The following is a 24,884-nucleotide window of genomic DNA, read 5'->3' as shown; positions in this document are numbered from 1 at the left end:
TTCTTCTGTAAAGCTGTTGGCTCTCATTAGATTATCCTGTGCCTGTGCCCACATCTCTGAACTTATGTTTAAACTCCAGAAAGAGAAAGCTGCAATGAAAGCAAAAGAAAAGCTTTAGTGGCAGTTACTTTAAATTTTACGTGAGACAATGAAAGCACTACTTGTTCTTTTATAACTGAGAACAATTTTTGTAGTACAAGTGCAACACATAGTGTCTATTCAGACCCGTTTACTTTCAGAATAGAAAACAGGAACTGGGTCTTGGCACTTTGAGCATGAGTGGTGCTGCCTTTGGTGCAGGTCTTGATGATGTGGCAGTAGATACCACATGAAAATAGAGCAGGAATGTGAAAAACCACAGACACAGAAGGAGATAACTCTGATAAACACTTGGTGAGTAGGGCGGAGACACTGTCCTAAAGATTAAAAAAAAAAAAAAAAAAAAAAAAAAACTATTAGGGTGGAATTTGGGGGAGCTGCCATTCCTGCAGAAATGAGAGAAGCAAAGCAAGAGAAATAGTCTTTGTTTGTTCAAAAACGCTATTATGATTCTATGAATATGCCCAGGTTGGTGTCATCTGCTTAAACACAATGAAGCTACTGACTTGATATAATTACATATAGAAAATTTGGAAAATATAAAAAAGAGGTAAGGCCACAAAAAAGCTGTCTGCTATCACATAGTTCTAATCTTTGGACATTTAATGGAGAAAATAGATTTGGATCAAGGGAAACATCAGAACCATGTAGTTGCTGCTATATCATATTTTTAAAGGTGATCTGTGAGATCATCCATTTCTGATTTAAAAGTGTTTTACACATTGCTCCTTTTCTGATGTGAACTACAAAGTTGAAAGGGGATATTAAAAAATGAAAATTGACAGATGTAAATAGGAAAATGACTGCAAAAGAATAAATAGGGTTACACAATGAAAATTTCTGATATAATTAATACTAAGAGAACTACAAAGAGCAATTTAATAATCATATGTAGATATTTTAACATAGGCAAGAAAGAGAATAAGTTATTCTTTGTTTCCAATATGTGCCAAAAAAATGATATAGCTGAAATTCCTATCCAGGTCTTCCTGCCTCTAAATCTACTGCTTTTGCCACTCCACAGGTTGCCTCAGATTTGCTGAAGTCACTCTTACTGCCTCATGGTTGCTCAGACCTCCACTTCAAGAACAGGTGATTTGCTTCACTTTAAACAATGTTTTTTTGTTTTATTATTTCTGAAAGTTTGAGAATGAATAAATTGAATTTTTAAGAATGATCAAATGCACAAGGAGATCTTGCTTTTCATAATTTAACAGATTCTTATAGGACATAAATAATATCAACTTATTTATATGCATTATAATTTTTAATTTATACATTATGATTCATTAAAGATTATTGCAACCTATAGAATGATGTTTACTCAAAAGACTAAATGAGAAAGATTAGCAAAAACATTTGAAAGGGAAAACAAACATTTTTGTTCCTTTATTCATAAAATGCACTCTGTGTCACAAACGCTATATTGTAAGAATTGTGTTTAAACCAATCACTTACTGGAAAATATGAAGGGTAGATGATGCACATAAGTAATAAGAAATGCAGAGAGAAAAAATAGCAGTATCTTTTTCAAATATTTGTTATTAGTGTCTAGGGATATGCTTGGGGAAAACTCTAATAGAACTTATTTGCAAATTTAGAAATATTAGATCTATTACAAAACCAGATCTACACAGATACAATTATTTCTATCCTTAGGGCTAAATGAATCTTTGCTTAATGGTTTCATAAAAAATCATTTTGTTCAACTTCAAGTCTTGTACAAACAGATATTCATAAGTAGAGATAATAATGGGAGATTTTTAATATACTTTTATGTACTTAAAAAATGAAATGCATATTTCTGAAGTAAGCCCTCAGTGCTTTAGCAATAGAGTATTGTATAAATGAAAATCTACTTTAAATGAAAGCACAGCAGAAATATATTTAGCTTAAGGGAGTATATAAAATGTTCATGCTGCCTGTTGAATATAAATTTTATAATGGAAAATTAATTTTATTGCTCAGTCATTTAAATGATTATTTATATTGTTTATGATAACAGGGCAAATTGTGATAAAATTGTAGCATTTAGGACAATACTTACGTATCAATAAAATGTGACATTTATCCTGATGTTAACATATATATATACACATACACACACAATAAAAATTTTTAACAGACATATCCAAACTTATCCATGCATACATTTTCATTAGTCATGGTATTTTCTTCACAGTTGACAAAAATTATATGGGAAACACTTTGTCTTATTTTCTAAGTTTTATTTTATTTTATTTTTTCTAAATTTTAATAAATACAAGAATAACAACAAAAAATGGATCAATTATTCAAAACACAATTTTGTCCTCATCCAAAAACAAATTCTCAATACCTTGGGGCTGAGAACAAGGTATTGGGGATGACTGGAATAAGTTTATGGTTTCCAGGGTGACTAATTTACAGGTGGCCTTGTAGTTCCCTCTGCCTGACTAAACTTTAGGCAGCCTTCCTTCTGACTCCAGGTCCTGATCTCCCTTTCCTTAGAGCATTTCACTTAGAAAATCTGTAATTGTTAATTATTTCTCTGCCCCTTTGAGAAGTAAATCCTTTTAAAAGCCTCTGGTCAGTTTTACAACTCAGGAATGTCTGAAGGATCTGTTTGCCATGTCTTTAAAATGTAAACATTAAGAGAGATAGCACCCCATCTCCTACTTTCTGTGGGAGGGTAGTAGCCTAACTTGGGTGACTGCCTTGCTCAAAGTTATAAAACTACCTCTTTTCATGAAAATATGAGATAGTTTACTTTTCTTTTGGGTAAGATCAGTCGGCAACACACGTTGTCTATGATCTTCATGCCTGGCTTTTCCAAAACTCTCCTGCCGTCGCTTTCAATGCAGTTGAGTTCATACTATAGGTACCCTTTACCCACAGTTTGACTTTCCATAGTTTCAGTTACCCACGCACAGTCAACTGCAGTCCAAAAATATTAAATGAAAATTCCAGAAATGAAGAATTTGTTAGTTTTAAATTACATAGTGTTCTGGGTAGTATGATAAAAATCTCGTGTTGAGAGACAGGACTAACTGGATTTCCTAGTTGGACTAAGAATTCCTAAGCCTAGCTGGTGAAGGTGACCACGCCCACTTTTAAACATGGGGCTTGTAATGCAGCTCATACCCAACCAATCAGGTCGTAAAGGGGGCTCACTAAAATACCAATTAGGCTAAAAGCAGGAGGTAAAGAAACAGTCAAATTATCTATCATCTGAGAGCACAGGGGGAGAGACAGTGATTGGGATACAAATCCCAGGCATTCGACCTGGGAGTGGGCAACCCCTTTGGGTCCCCTCCCGTTGCATGGGAGCCCTGTTTTCACTCTATTAAATCTTGCAGCTGCACACTCTTCTGGTCTGTGTTTGTTCCGGCTCGAGCTGAGGTTTTGCTTGCCATCCACCACTACCGATTGCCGCTGTTGCAGACCCACCATTGACTTCCACCCTTCTGGATCCCGCAGGGTATCTGCGATCTTTCTGACCCAGCCAGGTACCCATTGCTGCTCCCATTCGGGCTGGAGGCTCACCATTGTTCCTGTGTGGCTAAGTGCCCAGGTTCATCCTAATTAAGCTGAACACTAGTCGCTGGGTTCCACAGTTCTCTTCTGTGATCCACGGCTTCTAATAGAGCTGTAACACTCACCACATGGCCCAAGGTTCCATTCCTTCGAATCCCTGAGGCCCAGAACCCCAGGTTAGAGAACAAAAGGCTTGCTGTCATCTTGGGAGTGGGTGCCACCATCTTGGGAGCTCTAAGAACAAAGACCCACCCATAACAGTGTCACCCAGCTTCATCCAACCCACCACTTGAATCATTCCTTTACCTAGCATATGCACGTTGTATGTGCTACTCACCCATTAGTCACCTAGAAACCATCTAGGTTATCTGATCGACTGTCGAGGTACCCCAATGTTTGTGTTGAAGTAACCCTATGTTACTTAATAATGACCCCAAAGCACCAGAGTAGTGATGCTGGCATATTGTTATAATTGTTGTATATTATTGTTAGTTATTGATGTTAATCTCTTATAGTGCCCAATGTATAAATTAAGCTGTATCATTGGTATGTATGTATAGGGGAAAACAGTAGTCATGTACCACATAATGAAGTTTTAGTTAATGAAGGGTCACATGCACAATGGTGGTCCCATAAGATTATAATGGAGACCTGGTGAGGTAGCTCACACCTGTAATCCCAACATTTTGGAGGTCAAGGTGGGAAGGTCACTTGAGGCCAGTAGTTTGAAAACAGCCTGGGAAACATAACCCTGTTTCTACCAAAAATAATTTAAAAATTAGCTGGGCATGGTAGTGCATGCCTGTGGTCCCAGCTATTTGGGATGGTGAGGTGGGAGGATAGCTTGGGCCCAGGAGTTGCAGGTCACAGTGAGTGATGATCACACCACTGCACTTCAGCCTAAGTGACAGAGAAAGACCTTGTCTCTTAAAAAAAACATTATTATGGAGGTGAAAAATTCCTATTGCCTAGTGTAATGTTGCAGCGCAACACATTACCTTTCCTATGTTTAAATACACAAATACCATTGTGTTACAGTTTTAACATGTTATACAGTATTAACATATTGTACAGATTTGTAGCCTAGAAGCAGTAGACTACACCATATAGCCTGGGTGGTAGTTGGCTATTCCATTTAGGCTTGTGTAAGTACTCTCTATGATGTTCCTACAACAAAATTGCCGATTGATACTCTTTTCAGAGTATGTCCTCCACATTAAGCAATACACGACTGTATTTACCTAAAGGGCTCGATCCTGAGGTTCAGCATCCACTGTGAGTCTTGGAACCTATCCTCTGTGGATAAGGTCGGGGGAAGGCTTTTGTACTGTATTCTGGTCTCTCTCTATTTTACTGCAATCGCGTTCAATGAAATCTTTCTTGCCTGTTTAAGTTTGGTGTTGCTTTCACAGAGGACAAATTTTTAAATTCATTCTCTCCATACTTACCTACCCATCTATTATTTCTAACATACTTCTTAAACTTGTTAGATGACTTTGGGAGCTTATTCAAAATCATTCTCATCTTTTATTTTTCTGTCATATTCTTCAGGAAACACTATATTTATGGAGCAAGTAATGAGCATTGATGAAAAACATCACGAAACAATGTAATTAGTTCCACTTTGAAAGGACGCTCTCTATTTTTTTTATTGAGTTCTCACAGTGTGCACACCTCTGTTCAGTAACTTTGTTTAAAACTTTTATATTATCTATACTTAAAATAACTCAGTATGGACAAACAGCACAATATTTTAACTCTCCCTTTACTATTATCAAATAGAATTCATAAATGTATGACCTACTTATACAAAGAATGTTTTAAAAATTGAATTACTGAAACATAGAATGAAACATAGCTGTGACATAAAAAAGAGATAAAAGAAAAGTTATAATACAGCTAAGTGCATTTTTTTAAAAAAAAGAAGATCATGTACAATTTGTGCTGGAAAGCATAATGAAATAGCTAAATGTTTCACCAATGTTTAATATTACTGTGATGGCAACAGTTCCAAATGTAGACTGATACAGGGATGCTGTATTAATGATTCAATTAGTACAAATAATATTGCTGTTGGTGACATTGTTTCTGAGATTATAAGCAATTCTTGATAAATATTTGAACAATACAAAGTATTGTCCATTGACTCACATGTCACTTGCAATATTGAAAAATTAAGAGTTCCCTAACACAATGCAGAAACACTTTATATTTTTATGTAAAGCAAGGATGAAACCTGGGTTCAGATATGTATAAATAAGATAATCTCTCACGAGAATTGTCTGTCTGATAGATCATTTGGAATTGTGTGGGATTCAATCTGATTCTGCTTTGTAAGATACTGTCCTAAGTCTTGCAACTCTGGCCCTCAATCACTGAGCACTCAACAATGATATTTGCTGCGACTGACTTCAATCAACACTTTAGGGAGTGTTTAAATTTTAAGTAACAGAATGAGTTGTTTACAATTCAAGGGTGTTTAATTAGCATTTGAAAGATTTTAATCAAAGGCCCATACCAGCCACAAGTATAGCAAGCCATTCAATTAGTGTTATCTTAATCTACACTAGAGAATTTGTTAATTAACATAAGGAATGGTAAAAATAAATTTTCATTATCTAAATGAGTGTTGTACAACATATATGATGGGTTAAAAATAAAAAGTACAGTTATCATTAATGAGATCTAAAAGTCTGAGGAGCTCAGCAAGCACACTAGTTCCAATGACCCGTTAAGACTTGTCCCTTTCACTTGCTAGGAGAGTTTGTCTCTTGATCCAACTACAAAGTTAGATGATCCTAACTTGTCCCCTTGTATGAAGCCCCTTTCACAGCAGGCTCCTTTCTCTTGTACCCACCTGCTTCAGCAACTTTTCTGCAAGATAAGCAATCCTACAAGACTGCCAGGTGGTTACAAGTTCCTGATACCTAGTACAGCCATGGAAAGAGAACAAAAGCCTTTTATTCCAGATGTAGCTTCCCCATTCTCCAGCCAGTCAACACCCAAAGCCCAAGAAACCACAAGTTCCTGCCTGGAGGTGGGTGGAAGCTAGGACTTTGTTCACACATGCAGCTAGGCTCAAGGTTTAGCTTACAGTGAACTTTTCCTCATTTTGATAGTAGAAAACACACCCCTAGGTGAGATTTTTTATGCTAACGAGGCATGAGATGTGTGTTGGCATATGTAGATGCTAAGGCCCTCCACCAACCACAGGTCCACCTTTGCATAACTTGACTACATTAGTATTTTATGAATGAATATGCATAAACAACTCCCATAAAACAATAGCCATAAAAGGAATTCCTCTTAAGGAACTAGCTGCTGTCTCTCCCTCTGAGCAGCCTGCTCTGCCTCTCAGAGTGTACTTTTGCTTTGCAATAAACTTTGCCTACTCTTACTTTGGGCTTGCTCTCAAATTCTTCTGTGTGGTGAAGTCAACAACAGTTGGACTGCCTAAGAGGTTAAATAGCTAAGACTTCATCTAGTTTACATTAGTATGACTTTAATTATTTCTGAACCTTCTAAACATGTAATAATTCAGCCTGAGTCTTACTATGATGGTAGCATACCTCCCAGTAGTGAGGTTCTAGGAGAGGAGAACTACAGGTCCCACTGGCTTCAAGTTGTTAGCTGCTGTCAAATTGATAGGGGTACAGTTCTCACCGTTGGATGTCCAGTGGATTCTTAGGACGTCCACCTAAGAAGCTCTAAAGTATATTGGTACTGAAAGACCCAAGGGATTCTGATTAGTTGTCCTGGTGTGTGGTCTGAGCATTGAACTTTTGAAAACTCCCCAGGTGATTTTAGTGGTGAAAGTTAAGAATTGCTCTCCTTTCCCACATCACCTGATTGAAAACATTTTCCTATTTGTGCAAGCCCAGGTCACTTTTTCTTTCCTTTTCTTTTTCTTTTTCTTTTCCTTTTCCCTTCCTCTCCTCTCCTCTCCTCTCCTCTCCTCTCCTCTCCTCTCCTTTCCCTTCCCTTCCTTTTTTGTTTGTTTGAAACAGAGTCTTTCTCTGTCGCTGAGGCTAGAGTGCAGTGGCGGGATCTCAGCTCACTGCAATCTCCGCCTCCCAGGTTCAAGCAATTCTCCTGCCTCAGCCTCCAGAGTAGCTGGGATTACAGGCGCCCGCAACACCCAGCTAATTTTTTGTACTTTTGGGAGAGATGGGGTTTCGCCATGTTGGCCAGGCTGGTCTCAAACTCCTGACCTCAAGTGATCCACTTGCCTTGGCCTCCCAAAGTGCTGGGATTACAGGTGTGAGCCACCACGCCCAGCCCACTCTCAAATTTTTAATACTTAAGTAGTATGCCATCTAGTTACTGGGAGAAGAGAGGATTTTCAATGAGAGTACCTTTGTTTGTCTTCTTTTTTGCCTTTAGGTTTCTCTGTCTCCATCTGTCTGTATACCCATCTATGTAAATTGGAATTCTCTTCCTTGCAGGCTAAACACACTTATTGTTGTTTGGAATTAGACTCATCTTTCCCTACTGTTTCTAACACAGTGTTACCTAGAATTTGGTTCCCAGGATCAGTATCACTTGGGAGCTTTTAAAAAATGTAGAGTAGACCTCCTGAATCCGATCTGTGTTTTTAACAGATTATTCAAGCCATTTGTATGCACTTAAGGTTTGAGAAGCATTTCTTGAAGGCATTACTCTACTAAATAGTTATTAGTTGCACCTCTATTCTCTCCCTTGGCTGACTCTGTTTCACTAAAAAATAATAAATAAAAATTCTTATCCTGAAATAGCATCCTCAATGCCTTCCTTCTCTCCCCTCAAACAAACAGATAAACAAACAATGTAATATATTCATACATTCATTTACTTATTTATTCATAAAAAATTATTCTCTAGTAAGTATTGACTGTGTCAGACATTCTCTGTGCCCTGGAAATGCAGTGGAGAGCAGAGTAGACATAGGCTCTTCTTTAAAAGATTTTTGAATAAACTAGAGGAGACAGACAATTAAGTAAATAATTAATCTAAAGTCTGATTATTCCTCTAAGAGAGGAAGCATATGGTACCACATACGCACATGCAATGCAATCATATCCAGTTTCATTTGAGAAGACTTCTGAATGGAAGTGACATTTAAAATGAGTCATGCAGGATGAGTAAATGAAAGCAAATGAAATTGGGAGTAAGGGTTGTGTGAAAGGAAGATTTGAGGAATAAAGAGCAGAGTGGGATTGAGGGTACAATGACATGCCGGAGGAGCTGAATAAGCATATTTCATTATACATTTATTCCTTCCTTATTCTTGTAAACAAACTCTATATTGTAACAATTTTTTTATGTTTAACTTATTCCATAAATTCTTTCAGTCTGTCTTCCAGTACCAACACTCTACTTAAGTAAACACAAAAGTTATCTGTGCCCACAGAATATTGAATTTCAACAGTATTGTCTCCCATGCTTCTTCCTTTAATGTGATCTGTACAGCAGAGTGCCTGGTGTGTAAAACTTGATTAAAAGAAACAGCTGGCTGGGCGTGATGGCTAATGCCTGTAATTTAGGAGGCTGAGGCAGGCGGATCACGAGGTTAGGAGTTCAAGACCAGCCTGGTCAGCATGGCGAAACCCTATCTCTACTATAAATACAAAAAATTAGTGGGGCATGGTGGCACATGCCTGTAGTCCCAGCTACTCCAGGGGCCGAGGCAGAAGAATTGCTTGAACTTGGCAGGCAGAAGTTGCAATGAACCAGCCTGGGCAACAGAGCGAGACTCTGTCTCAAAAAAAAAAAAGAAAAGAAAAGAAAAAAAAAAAAAAAGAAAAGAAACACACACACACTCACACACACACAACCAAAAAATCCAAAAACAAACAACAAAAAAACCCAGCTATACAAGTCTTCTAGATCTCTCCCTGTAAAAGTGAAGTAGAAACTCACTTTTTATCAGATTGTTTGTTATCCAAAGAGGAACTTAAGGTGTTCCTCTTTTAGTATTAGTATTTATTAATATTAGTATTAGTACTATTAGTGTGCCTATTGCTCAGGGAAAAGTTTGCTGAAATTTTTTGCCTACCTTAAATTCCTTGGCAGGCAATTAATACCTGGACAACAAGTGGAATATTGACTTTCAAAATTATAATGATAAAATGTGTAAATGATGAAATCTGATTAAATGGTTAAAATAGAAATCAATTGGCTTACATTTTATTTTTTCCCACATCAGCACAGTATTGCAGAGGCATCACTTTAAAACAATTTTTATTTTGGTTCTTTTCCTAGTTCCTGCTAGAGCTCTAAATAGAATTCTTATGCCCCTTTCCCATAATTTATTAGCAATATACAATACATCTTTACCTCCTCTCCTCCCTCTCAAATTTCATACGTATATCAGTTTTTTGTTTTAACAATTTGTTACATTTGAAAATTTAAATAATATGTTCATGCTTCTGTTTCTTTTCCCATCAACTTTTGACTCTACATCTTGGTTTTGTTTTGTGTTTCTTGTTTTTGAGGTTTTAGAGACCTTCTGCTTCCTCCATGTCTCTTCCCATTTTCCTTTTTGCCAATATGGGCAATACACCACATTAGTAACATCTATTCTGTATTCTGTAAGATAATTAACTGTTCAATAATTGTATTTAGGTATATACTAAAAGTTGAGAAATCTATTAACCACATTACTAACATTAATATACATTTATATGGCTCTTCATAAAAACTTAGTTTCTTGCTGATTACATTTCCTTCTTTACACTTTCAACACCTCAATAATTCAGGCGGTATTTTTCTGTCTTTTCTTTAGCATATTTGGATACTTTCAAGGCCATATCCTTGCTTAAATTCTGTTTTATGTTTATCTGCCTCATTTAGGAATTTACCTTCCCTTCAGAGATACAGATAGTAGGTTTGGTGTTAATGTCCATATACTTTTTCTAGTTAAGAGCATTGAGTCTCTTCTGGAAAATCCAGGAGCTGTTCTGTGCTCTGAGGTCCTACTAAAAGTTCTCTACCAAGGCCAAATCAATTATGTGGAATCTTAAATTTACCTATTCTGCCAGATCACATAAAACCTTGGAAAAGAGCAGGCCACCCCTGACTGACCTATTTCTGGTGAGATCCTGTCCTGGCTAAGTAGGACTTCTAGATTCAAAAGTTCAGTGCTTTTGTTTTGTTTTTCTTTATGTGCTATGGACTACTAATGCATTCTTCTGTCCACCACTCTCCAATTTAAGGATGTTATTGAGAATTCTTAGCATTTGATTACATCAATCTCTTGTCTGAACACTAATTCCGAAATGATAGTTTCAGCTTTAACAGCCCAGAAATATTATACCAGATTCTTCCCTTTCTTTTCTGAGTTACTAATTTTCATGTTTTAGGGTGTGAGGGTTTAGTCTTTTCCTTAGTCTGCTTCTGTGTGAATTTTAGCTGATATATTACTATGTATTTTCAAAAATATAATTTGATATTAGAGTGTGAAGAAATCATTTTCTAGCTCAAAGAATAACTGTGGCCTACATGGAGACCTGCACCAGCAAAGTGATCACTGCAATATTGGTTAAGGTTTGTTTTCAATGGCAGCATTCTATTTCAGCAAAAAAAAAGAAAGGTAACCTAAAACTGGTGTGCCCAGGGTACTGAGATGGATTTCTAATTTTCATTTCACCTGGTATTTAAAAAAGCTGGCCTGTAAGTTTTGTTTGAGTATTGACCCAGGGTTCTTTTAGCCTTTGAAGTGAAAAAAGAGTTCTAAAGAAAATTGCTTGTCCTGCTAATTTTGCCTGGAGCATTTAATTTGAGTGTTAAATGGAATGTGACCTTATTTGTATCACACTCTTGGTGATGTAGTAATACTGGTCACCTCTATGCTATTTGTGGTGGATGACCACTGACTGGTTGCAAATTCTTCCTCCCTTGGTTTTGATACATAGCATTAGGTATTGTGTCTTCCTTATTATTATTATTTTTTTAATCTTTTTTTCTTCCCATCTAAATGCAGTAACCCTCAATAACTAGGCTTTAATCCTCCTTATTTCTTGTTGCGTACTTTATCTTTGGCAACTTCAAATTTCCAAGATTTACACTAATTTAAGGCTTTTTAATGCCTCAAAACAAAACCAACTGTTACCTATATTTCTCTGATTTATTTCTGTTAATAATTGCCAAAACAACTCTTTTTGATTACCATGTTTCTAGTTCCTTGAAAATAAAACCTTGGAGACATCTATAATTTCTCCCTCATCCTTAGTTCACATCAAAGTAGATACATATGTGACTCTTTACTGTAGCCTTACATCTAATTAGTTGTCAGGTCTGTTTATTTCAGTATCAATGATTTTTTAAAAAAATTCTCACATTTCCATTCTGTCATCAGCCTAAACCAGGCTACATAATGTTTTACTTTTATTATGTCATTACTTATGATTAAATGTCATCCCTCATGGCATGCCTTCCTCAAACTAATTCTCTTCTATGTACCCTGCAAATACTATCCAGCTTAATAATTCAAAGGAATAGCTCTGATCATACAGTAATACTCTCCTACTCAGAGATTATCACTAATTGCTCTTTGCTTATAATATTGTTTTCTGAAGCATTCTTTCAAAATGGGTTTCAATAGTTAAACAAGTATAAAATCTTTGTATAAATGCAATTATAAGGTTTCTTTACTAGAAAACTTCTCAGAGCCTTTTATTCGCTGGGTACTGGTTGTTGTTTTGTTTTGTTTTAATTATTGTAGAGTAACTCGTAATACTAATGTTTCTTGGAGAACCCACGAGAGGATGTGTGTCTACAGAATTGTAGCAGATTTTTAACGACAATATTTTTTCCAGAGTGCACGGTTAAACTGTATTTCCCAGCATCCCTTTTATTTGTATAAAGTCATGTGACTGAGTTCTAGCCAATAGAATGTGAAGGAGGTATATGTGCCATTTCTGAGCCATGATTTTTAAGAATGGTGCAATCTCCACAGTGTTTTTCCCCTTGGTTGGTAGTATATGGATAATGGTGGGGCCCTAGAGGACAATTGCACTACAAAATAAGAAGCCACAGTCTCCAAGTCACTATGTGGAGGAAAGCTGCTTGCCAACCAGAAACTTCCATCTTAGATGGTTATGAGAATGAGAAATGAATTTCTATTTTGTTCGAGCTGTTGTATTTTTCGATTCTATTTGTTTTACCAGCTAGCACAACCCCAATAGATAAAGGTATGAAACTTAAATTATTTAGCCTGGAAATGCAAAGTTCTTCACAATATGGGCACCAAGTATCATTTAGAAATATCTTCTATTGAATAACAATAGCATATATTCTTAGGGTGGGCCCAAACTATTTATTCATGATAGTGCTTTTGTTTACAACGTCTCTTTTTTCCATTTGAATTTTTTGAAATTTAGACTCAGCTTAGATGTTACTTTCCTTTTTTTTTTTTTTTGAGATGGAGTCTCATTCTGTCGCCCAGGCTGGAGTGCAGTGGTATGATATCGGCTCACTGCAACTTCCACCTCACAGGTTCAAGCAAATCTCTTGCCTCAGCCTTCCAAGTAGCTGGGATTACAGGCATGCCTCACCACGCCCAGCTAATTTTTGTGTTTTTAGTAGGGACAGGGTTTCACCATACTGGCCAGGCTGATTTCTAACTGTTGACCTCAAGTGATCTGCCTGTCTCAGCCTCCCAAAGTGCTGGGATTATATGCGTGAACCACTGCACCCCGCCATAGATGTTACTTTATTAATTCTAATATAAAAAAGAAACATTTGTTACCAGTAAACTCAAACTTTGGTTTAGCCTTGTTTTAAATGAGTGAACATTGAGATCTTTTCAGTATGGTCTTCAGGGTCAGCTATTTTAGAACCACTTAAGGTGCAGTGCAGAATCTAGGCGATCTCTCTCCTTTTCTGTGGCACCTCATGGCTCTAAGTCTAACTGCATCTCTCTCTCTACCTTGTAGCTAAGGTCTAAGGTCCTGAATATGATTTGGGTTCTGCTAATGAAGTGTACCTGTATAACAGAGGGACAAGTGATATTTCTGTTGAGTTGTGTTGTTGCCAATTGACACACATGCTGTGAAGATCAAACATTTTGCTAGTGGCTGGGCCCTACATTCTGCTAGTTAATAAGCCCTTTCAATGATGGTAACTGTGGTGTGGAGTGGCAGCATTTGAACCACTGGATTGCCACTGCAATAGTATATTCTTGAAATCACATGTCCAGTGGCAGCCCCCTGATTATCACTCCTCAATTAATTCTAAGTATTTTGGAAATATAATTTTATTAAAATGCCTCTCTGTTTAAAATGGTTAGAGTGGTTTCTATGTCCTACAATAAATCTGGACTAGTACAAATTCCTAGATTCTACCCTAGACTATAGAATCAGAAAATATGTAGATAGAAACCTCATATCTGTGTTTTAACAAGCTCTCCATGTGATTTACATATTTTCTAAAGTTGGAGAACCACTAATTTAGACAGTCCAGTTTTCTTTACTTTCTCTCCTATAGCATATGTAAATGAGTACAGTTAGCAGTACAGAAAAAGAGTGAATCTGTCAGAGAAAGGCCAACACACAACTTAGGCCTCTAAAATATGTTAACTTCTTACCATGTTTTAATAGCTTAATTCTTTTTTGTGCATATGCCCATCTGAGTTAATTTTAAAAAGCTCAAAAATTCCAATGTTAATGCTTTTGTTGTTTGACCTTAGAAGCTTTGAAAAATAATACTAACAAAGTCATACTAGTTGCTTTTTTATAACAATATATATACTATTTACTGGATTGAATTGTACCCCCACCAAAAGGATATGGTAAAATCCTAACCACTGGTAAATAAGGTCTTTGTAGATATATTCAAATTAATATAAGATCATAGTTGATTAGAGTGAGACCTAATCTAATATGACTGGTGTCCTTAAGAGAAAACAGAGAGACTCCCATGGGAAGATGCAGAGACACAGACACAGAGGGAGGGCAGCCATGTGAAGATGAGAGCAGAGATGGGAATTGTGCTGCCACAGTGTAAGGAATCCCTGGGGTTACTAGAGGCAGAAAGAGATGAAGAAAGACTTCTCTAGAGGCTTTGGAGGGCACATGGCCCTCCTCGTCCCTTGATTTTGAACTCCTATCCTCTAGAGCTATGAGACAATACATTTGTTTTCAGCCATTCAGTTTGTAGGACTTTATTATGGCAGCCCGAGCAAACTAATGAGATATTGAATGATAAAAAACAAACAAACAAAAACAAAAGCAAATTCGTCATAGACGATAGCATATGTTTTGGTATCCTGATATCTTTAGTCACTAACATTTGTTTTTCTACCTTTCTCCCTTGAATTGCATGTAAAATTAACTACAATTCTTTTCATTTCTTTTATATGTGGCTGAAGAATGTTTTCATTATCTTGTCTCCAGGAATGTAATAATCAAATATCAACTTCTCATAGTTGGTAAACATTTAAAATTTATAAGGAGAATAATAGAAATAATTCTAGAGAGGCTATGAAATAATAAAATATAAGAACTTAAGCCATTGAAATTAAAATTAAAAGTGAAAGGAATATGAGTTGGTATCAATGCAGTTTTTCATACATTCTATATGCATAATTAATATGTGTTTTAAAAATAGGTATGTCTTATTTGAACTCACTTTTCTTTAAAAATATAATACTTTAGACAGTGTCATTACAATTAATCTTTTTATTAAGTGTTACAGGTTTTTGTTCAATCAGTTGTGAATTGTGTTGAAAGCAATTTTCTTCTTTCTCAAAAAATAAATAATACAGTGAATAATTTGTATTTTAAACATATTTAAGTGGATTCAAGTTACTTCTTCAAAAATGTCATCTTCAGTGACACTCGATATTCTTTGTGAGTAAAGAAAGTGTTTTGTTATATTTAGCAAAACTGAAATTTGTATGGCAGGGCCTTAAACCTGAGAGTTTGTGTGTCACACAGCAGAGAAAAAATAGTTTGAGAGATGCAATATTTTTACAATATTTTTCTAAAAATATTATCTATACTATTTAAATAATATTTTATGTAAATGTTAATAACTGAATATTATAGAACTTTCATGCTATGCAGTAATATATGCAATTCCATCAATTATCATTGTTAAGAAATGTTGTATATTGATTTATTCACACTATAATTAACTTTGAGAAAAGCACAAATGTAAAGTGAAAACACTTTACTGTAACAGAACTCAAAAAAAAAAACAACGCCTGTCGATGTCAGACCTCTGAGCCCAAGCCTGCACATATATATCCAGGTGGCCTGAAGCAACTGAAGAATCACAAAAGAAGTGAAAATGACTGGTTCCTGCCTTAACTGATGACATTACCTTGTGAAATTCCTTGTCCTGGCTCAGAAGCTCCCCCACTGAGCACCTCATGACTCCCACCCCTGCCCCTGCCCACCAAAGAACAACCCCCTTTGACTGTAATTTTCCACAACCTACCCAAATCCTATAAAACAGCCTCACCTCTATCTCCTTTTGCTGACTCTCTTTTCAGACTCAGCCCACCTGTACCCAGGTGATTAAAAAGTTTTATTGCTCACACAAAGCCTGTTTGATGGTCTCTTCACATGGATGTCCATGACATTTGGTGCCGAAACCCAGAACAGGAGGACTCCTTCAGGAGATTGGTCCCCTGTCCTCATCGTCACTCCATGAGGAGATCCACCTATGACCTTAGGTCCTCAGACCAACCAGCCCAAGGAACATCTCACCAATTTTGTATCGGGTAAGCGGTCTTTTCACTCTCTTCTCCAGCCTCTCTTGCTACCCTTCAATCTCCCTGTCCTTCCAATTCCAGTTCTTTTTCCTCTCTAGTAAAGACAAAGGAGACACATTTTATCCGTGAACCCAAAACTCCGGCACTGGTTACGGACTCGGGAAGACAGTCTTCCCTTGGTGTTTAATCACTGCAGTGATGCCTGCCTGATTATTCACCCACACTCCATTGGTGTCTGATCACCACAGGGATGCCTTCCTTCATCATTCCCCCATGTTCCCTTGGTGGCAAGTCAATTGTGGGGATGCCTACTTTGGCTGCTCACCCACATTGCAACCCAGGGCTGCTCACCACTCCCCTTCTCTGTGTCTCTACCCTCTCTTTTCTCTGGGCTTGCCTCCTTCACTATGGGCAAACTCCCACCCTCCATTCTTCCCTCTTCTCCCTTAGCTTGTGTTCTCAAGAACTTAAAACCTCTTCAACTCACACCTGACCTAAAACCTAAACACCTTATTTTCTTCTGTAATACTGCTTGACCCCAGTACAAACTTGACAGTGGTTCCAAAAAGCCAGAAAACGGCACTTTCAATTTCTCCATCCTACAAGATCTAGATAATTCTTGACATTAAATGGGCAAATGATCTGAGGTGCCTGATGTCCACGTCCAAGCATTCTTTTACACATTGGTCCCTCCCTAGTCTCCGCTCCCAATGTGACTCGTCCCAAATCTTTCTTCTTTCTCTCCTGTCTGTTCCTTCAGTCTCCACCGCAAGCTCTGAGACTTTTGAATCCTCCTTTTCTACGGACCCAACTGACTTCTCCCCTCTTCCCCAGGTTGCTCCTTGCCAGGTCGAACCAGGTCCCAATTCTTCCTCAGGCTCCGTTCCCCAACCCTATAATCCTTCTATCACCTCCCCTCCTGACACCCGGTCTGGCTTACAGTTTTCGTTCTGCTATTAGCCTTCCCCAACCTGCCCAACAATTTCCTCCTAAAAAGGTGGCTGGAGCTAAAGGCATAGTCAAGGTTAATGCTCCTTTTTCTTTATTCAAGTTATTTCTTCAATAATGTCATCTTCAGTGGCACTCAGATATTCTTTGTGAGTAAAGAAAGTGTTTTGTTATATTTAGCAAAACTGAAATTTGTATGGGAGGACCTTGAACCTGAGAGTTTGTGTGTCACATAACAGAGAAAAAATAGTTTGAGAGGTACAATATATTTACAATATTTTTCTAAAAATATTATTTTTACTATTTAAATAATATTTTATGTAAGCATTAATAACTTTGAATATGGTAGAACTTTCATGGTATGCAGTAATATATGCAATTCCATCAATTGTCGTTGTTAAGAAATGTTGTATATTGATTTATTCACACTAGAATCAACTTTGAGAAAAGCAGAAATGTGAAGTGATAACACTTTACTGTAACAGAACTAAAAAAAAAAGTCCATTGAGACATTTTTCAGCTTCTATGTGACTTAACAAAACATTAGTGTATTTAGTTTTCTTTGTAACATCTAACTCCTTTAAAACTTATTTTTAAAGTCAGAAATGTTTACTTCAGGAATAATTTCTCTCCTTACTCTGTTTTCAGGCATTATATGTATTAGTTTCTCAAAACCTTGAAAAGAGAGGTATTCTGAGGAAATATGTCATTTCTAATACATACATATATAATTCATTTTCTCTCTTTTATATATCCAAATTTTTATTGGTATAGGTTTCTTTAATAGGGAGACTATACATATTCCCAAAAAGTCTTAGGAAATTAATAAAATTAAGAAGAAATTACTAACAAAATTTCAGTTTTCTTTTAATTTTTTGAAACAAGCAGTATTCTATGTTAAGCATACATAAAAGTGAATTATAGAGAATTGGCATAATTTATATTTTCATTTTGAAATCTTTCATTGAAAAATAGAAATTGTATATATTCAAGGCATATAATGTGAAGATTTGATATACATAGACATTGTGAAATGATTGCCACAACCACATTAGTTAACACATCAACTCATGCTGTACATTAGCTTCCCCTGAATGTATTCGTCTTATATCTGAAAGTTTGTACCTTTTGACAAACACTTCTCTATTTTCCTCACCCCCTATCCCCTGACAACCACTGTTCTTTCTACTCCCATGATTTCAAATTTTTTAGATTCTACATATATATGAGATCATACAGTATTTGTCTGTCTGTATCTGGTTCATGTCATTTAGCATATTGCTTTCCTGGGTCATACATATTGCCACAAATGAAGGAATTTTTTCTTTTTGTGGATGAATAATGTGCATTATATGTACCTCATTTTATTTATCCTTTCTTCCATTGATGGACGCTTAGGCTGTTTCGATATCTCAGCAATTGTGAAAAATGCTACCAATGACCATAGGAGTGGAAATATGTGCAGATATATGAGACACTGGCTTATTTATTTTTGCCTATATACCAAGAATTGGGATTACACGGTAATTGTTTAATGGTTTTGAGGAGCTGCTACGCTGCTTTATATAATGGCTATACCAGTTTACATTTTTACCAACATTGTATAAGGGTTTTCTTTTCTCCACATCTTTTCATATCTCTTGTCCTTCTAACAATAACCATCCTACACAGGTGTGAGGTGATATCTTACTGTCTCAGTAACTATTATTTTGGACATGAGACCAAAAGCACAGGCAAAAAAAAAGCAAAAATAAGGAAGTGGAACAACTCAAACTAAAAAACTTTTGCACAGCCAAGAAAACAGTAAAATTGAAAAAGCCACCTATGGAATGAGAGAAAATATTTACAAATGGTGTATCTGATAAGCGGTTAATAACCAAAATATAAAAGGAACACATACAACTCAATAGCAAAAGCCAAATAACCTAATTAAAAACATGATTAAAAGACCTGAATAGATATTTTTCCAAAGAAAACATATACATGGCCAACAGGTACATGAAAAGGTGCTCAAAATCATTTCTTCTTTAAATGTTTGATAGAATTTAGCAATTAAGTCATCTAAGACTAGTGCTTTCCATTTTGGAAGATTGTTCATTATTGATTCAATTTCTGTAATGGATTATTCCAATAGTCTATTCTTCTTGTGTAAGTTTTATAGATTGTGTCTTCAAGGAATTGGTCCGTTTTATCTACGTGGGCATACTATTGTTTATAATTTTCCTTTATTAGCTTTTTAATGTCCATGGGATTAATTATGATACCCTTCTTTCATTTCTGATATTCATAATTTATATTATTTCTCTTTTTTGTTTGTGATTTTGCTAGGAGATATATCAATTTTGTTGGCCTTTTCAGAGTCAGCTTTCGGTTTCATCTATTTGTTTCCTATTTTTGATTTCATTGGTTACCCCTCCAGAGAAAATTGACCAAGATACATGCAGATGAGGTAGTGAGTTAGTGGAAGAGAAAATTATTAGAGGGAAATAATAAGATTGATTTTCTAGTTTAACAAATGAAATCCTATTTATAACTTCTCCCTGTTTCCTAAGAAGAGTAGATACTGTTAATTGGAGAGCGTTTCCAGAGCAATATGATCGGTCTGGGGATGTAAGTATTAGATAGGAGCTGGGGAACAACTCTTTGTAGTAAGTGGAGAGAAATTCAAAGTCCCTCCAACAAAATCCAATATAAAAAGGAGACTGAAGAAAGCAAGGCCATATGCTACATGAGTAAGGTGAAGGAAGCTAGAATCCTTGGTGGCAGCATGGTTACAAAGAAATTTGGAGAACAAAAATTTTTGAAAGGATTTGGAGCCTGCTTTGGGCTGTTGGTATATTCTATTTCACACAAAAATTCAATAAATTATACAGTTTACTAATGTTTAAGAGAGGGAACATGCCGTTGAGTTGCTCATTTGTGCTATAAAACAATTTTTAAAAATAGTAGTATATTTTAGTCGATGACATATTTATTGTAAGAAGTGTGTAGATGTGGAGTTCCACTTTATGCAACATTGGACTAAGTAATGTATACAAACCATCCACATTTAGTTTGATTAATCCACATTTGGATTATAGCTTATTGTTTCTTTGTTCTATGGGACTCTTTGATATTTACCCATTTTAATAAATAAATGTGTTTTTCAAGCAAGGCAAAACAACCATCTAACAATAAATTTAAGATTCGTGAGAGGCTTTATCTTTTCATATGCATTACAAAATATATTTATTGTGATTTTGAGACACCTGGATACATGCATCTTCAGCTTACAAGATTTAAAATGCAGCTGAAAAGCAACCCAATAATTTTTTTTGATACCAGGTATTTTTTACATGAGAAATATTGGGCACATCTAGACCACATTCTTCATATTACACTCCATTTGTCTACTGACATTAACCTTCCTACTAGAATCTTCCATTTTCTGAGGAACTTAATAATGCTGAAGCAGGTACTGTGGTTAGGTTTCCCAAAGTCATTTCTAACTCCTTTCTCTTATCTTCCTTTATACTTCTGACTGAGAAAGCAAAGTATTTGACCTCTCAGTGTCCATCATAGCAATAGATGGCCATATGACATAGTTTTGGCCAATGCTGTGTAGATACAAACCCTAAAAAAGGTTTCTATTCTCAAATAAAAAGACAAAAGTTCCACAAGGATAAGGTCTCTTTTACTTTCTTTCCTAGTTTTGTCCAACAATATAAATATATCTAGAGGAGCAGAAGTTGTCTGGTGACCTAAATGTTTTGATGACAACAGGCTAAAAATTGTGGCTAGTCAACTGTAAACCAACAACAAGAATAATTTTTCTGTGAAATTATCTAATCTTGGATCCCCATGATGATATTCAATATTTATTGGCTAAGTCAAAACCTTAACATCTGGTAAGTGCAAAAATTATTATAACCCTAATATCAAGGAATGAACTATACGCCATTCTATTTTAAAACAAAATTAATTTCAGCTTTGAAATAATTTTCCTTTAAGCTCAACTCTTTCTAATTCTACGACTTCTGCAGTTAATAATTCTTTGCCATTTTACTAGACAGGCCTCAAAAAGGCCAGTTATTTCCTAGATTATGGTGAAATGAGTGAACTCTACAAACACTGAGTTCTCACAGTTGAATCTACAAGGGACAATCAGTTAACTTAAGGACCGTCAGTCCTCTGATTGGCCACCTATCCGTGGCAACCGAGGCAAGAAATAGCAATTTTCCTTCTTAGACATTTAACTAGTTTTATGAAAATGAAAACAAGTTAGCAATGAGAATGTAAGCTAAGAGGAAGTCATAGGTAGAAAGTCAGGACTATAAGGGATTACAACAAATCATAATTTCTAAAAAGCTGAAATTCTTCTTCAGTGGAAAAATAAATAGTAGAGGTTGAGATATCCTATCATAAATTGACCCAAAGAAGGACTACAAAATTTAGCTGAGCCTCATCAGTGGTGGAGCGTGGAGTGAAAATTTTTGAGTCAGCATTTCCATAGATTCCAGTTTTGTTCAGGTTTCATATTTTTCTTAGTTCATGTTGTTCAGCTTTGATTGTTCAGTATTTTATAAATTTGCATGTCCATATGTGTAATTTAAGATTCTTTTGGTTACAAATGACTTATGTAAAAATATGAATTTATCGTGGTATACTTGGGCCTGTTATATATTCCATTCCATCAAAGGGTTGGGCCACCAGGCAGGGGAAAAGCAAAATTTTATAAAAATTTCCTTTATATGCTAACATTAATACAACACAGGTCGTGCAAAACCAGTCTATCATTTAGTTTAAAATTATTTATTCATAGGAAAAAATATTTGATTAGTCTGCCTTGTTTAGGTGTACCATTGATGATTCCTTGGGAAGAACAAAGATTTGGGGAGTGACACACATGTTCTTGGATTGGATTGGCTGGGAAGAGAATTTAGTATGTATGCACCACAATGTTGATTCTTACAACTTCTAAATTATTTGAGATAAGTTGACACATTTTTGTTCCTTGCAAATAAGAGAGTCAAACTACCCTCAGCATTAAATTTGACGCATTTACACATGGTGGCAATAATACACCTTCATATTTTTCAAGGAATTGTGAAATCCAGAGCCTCTCCAACCTATAGTCTCAACTGCCCAATCACATTTCCAGCTTGAAGATTCCAAGAATTCCAGAGAATATTATGAGTGGCTGAATATCTGGTTCCAAGTGAGGTAGCTGAATGCTAGGCTAGTATGTTTAGATAATTTTTCTATGAACTTTGTTAGGCTAATTTTATTTATAAATAACCAAGCAAAAATCATAGCTTTTTCCTTAGAATGACAGAATGAGAGAATTATCTACACGTTTCCTTATAGCTCTAATCATCATTTAATTCCTAACCCTTAATTTCTTGAGCAAATTCATGCAAAATCCCCATTATACTTAGTTGGTCTCAATACCTGCATTTTTGAAAATCTTACCAGGCTTGCTCTTGAATATTTAATGGAATGATCTGCTCTAGGTCTGTACGTACTAAGAGGTCTAGATATTTCTCAGATGCAAACACAGCTACTTCCTTGGCTAATAGGAAAGGCATCTTATGTGATCTGTAAATAAAATTCAAAACGTATTAGAATGATTAAAGGAGTTTTCTTTAAGTAACTGAAGAACATCAGTTTAAGTAAAGTGCATTTTGCCTCATAACAATGTTAGTAATACTTTATACCTTGTTATGTCTTTAATATGTCTCACCAATGCTTTATTAATTCTTTGTTGAGAGGTATGTAAGCAGAAAGTGAAATTTTGTAAACCCTAGAAGAAAAATTTTGAAGCTCAAACATATGTATAAAAGGAAAATTCATTTTGCTTTTAATATCTGTTATATTTTAGAATTCCAAATGGTGATTTGGTTAGTCATAAAAAGCCAGAAAGCTGGGCGTGGTGGCTCACGCCTGTAATCCTAGTCCTTTGGGAGGCCAAGGGGGGCGGATCACAAGGTCAGGAGTTCAAGAGCAGCCTGGCCAACATGGTGAAACCCCATCTCTACTAAAAATATAAAAATTAGCTGAGCATAGTGGCAAGTGCCTGTAATCCCAGCTACTTGGGAGGCTGAGGCAGGAGAATCGTTTGAATTTGGGAGGTGGAGGTTACAGTGAATCGAGATCTTGCCATTGCACTCCAGCCTGGGCGACAAGGTAAGACTCCATCTCAAAAAAAAAAAAAAAAAAAAAAATAAAAAATAGAAATTTTGAGAAACAGTGTGTTCCGGAGTTAGCAAATTTAGGAATGACTACGTAAATACAAAGACATTCCAAAAGAGATATAAGCCAGGGGTTGCATTCAACTGAGTCAACTTTTTTGATATGACTTTATTAAAAGATGACTCAACTGATTATTGCTAAGACAATAACATGGACAGTTTCACATGAAGATTGGTGTGATACTGTTTGGAACAGAGATGCATTAACTAACTTTTCATTAGTATAAAGAGAAAATGCAGCAAATGTTCTGGTAAGAGGAATTTGGGAATTTGATTTTTGGAATATTAATTAAATAGCAGAGGAATGATTAGAATGAAGGGACAACTGAAAAAGTAGTTCAAAATAATTCCTTAATGATGGCAGTTTACTTTAGAATAATATATTGGGCATACAGCTCTATAGAAACAAAATAAACAGTTCTCAATAACATAAAATTATGACATTAATTCACTGTAAAGGCCTCTTGTAGCTTGGAAGTTTATAAGAAAGTTAAACAGTTTTCAGTAGTGCAGGTTTGTGTAGATAATTTAATAAAGTAGTAGAAATAATCCTAAGAAAAATGACTTATATATCTATTACAAACTAAATTAATTAATGAAAATCTTTCCTTTAGAACATCTCTGTTGATGAATATTTTATCTACCACATTTTGGAACTTGCTCTCCTGTACATATTAATAATAAATCCACTGTATGAAGCCCTGATTCCAAGTTTTTGGCAATATATGAGTTCCCTAATATAAGGCAAAGTTGGGATTATATTAAATTTCGTTTTTGAAGATTATGTTTTAAGACAGACTGAAACTTTTTGTAATATTTATTTTTCTCATTTAGTCATTTAAAAATAAGAATTTGTAGAGTTTTAGTTTTGTAATAGATCCAAATTCTTGATTATAATTAATTTTCAGTAATATTCACTTCTATTTGAAGTGATCAAAATAAAATCCTCTTTATTAAGATTATAAGTCTTAATAGATTCAAGTACTAGATATATTTATTTGGATTTGTTTCTAAGGAATTAAATGTCACTGAGAGAAGAAAGGTTTTTTTTTTTTTTTTATATATACACACTTGCCACAGTTTAGCAGGACCTGCTAACTGAACTCCATTCCATTCCCAATGTTACTAATGTTATTTTGGGTACTGATTTTAGGTGATTATAAAATAAAACAGTTTACAGAATGTTTACACTATTATTTCCTTTACATAATTCATTTTATTCAAATTGATCATTGTGTTTTCTAACAGGAAATTAAATTTTGCAGATATTATTGTTAGAAATATTGGTATTGTTACTTACCTATCCACAATATCAAACATTAAAAAATAATAAAACAGAGCACAAAAAAAGGCATACACATTGAAAAGGGAGAAATACAACCATCTTTATGTAT

This window comes from Mandrillus leucophaeus, unplaced genomic scaffold (assembly GCF_000951045.1).
Source record: "Mandrillus leucophaeus isolate KB7577 unplaced genomic scaffold, Mleu.le_1.0 Scaffold615, whole genome shotgun sequence".
Classification (NCBI taxonomy): domain Eukaryota; kingdom Metazoa; phylum Chordata; class Mammalia; order Primates; family Cercopithecidae; genus Mandrillus; species Mandrillus leucophaeus.
This window is presented reverse-complemented; position numbering follows the sequence as displayed.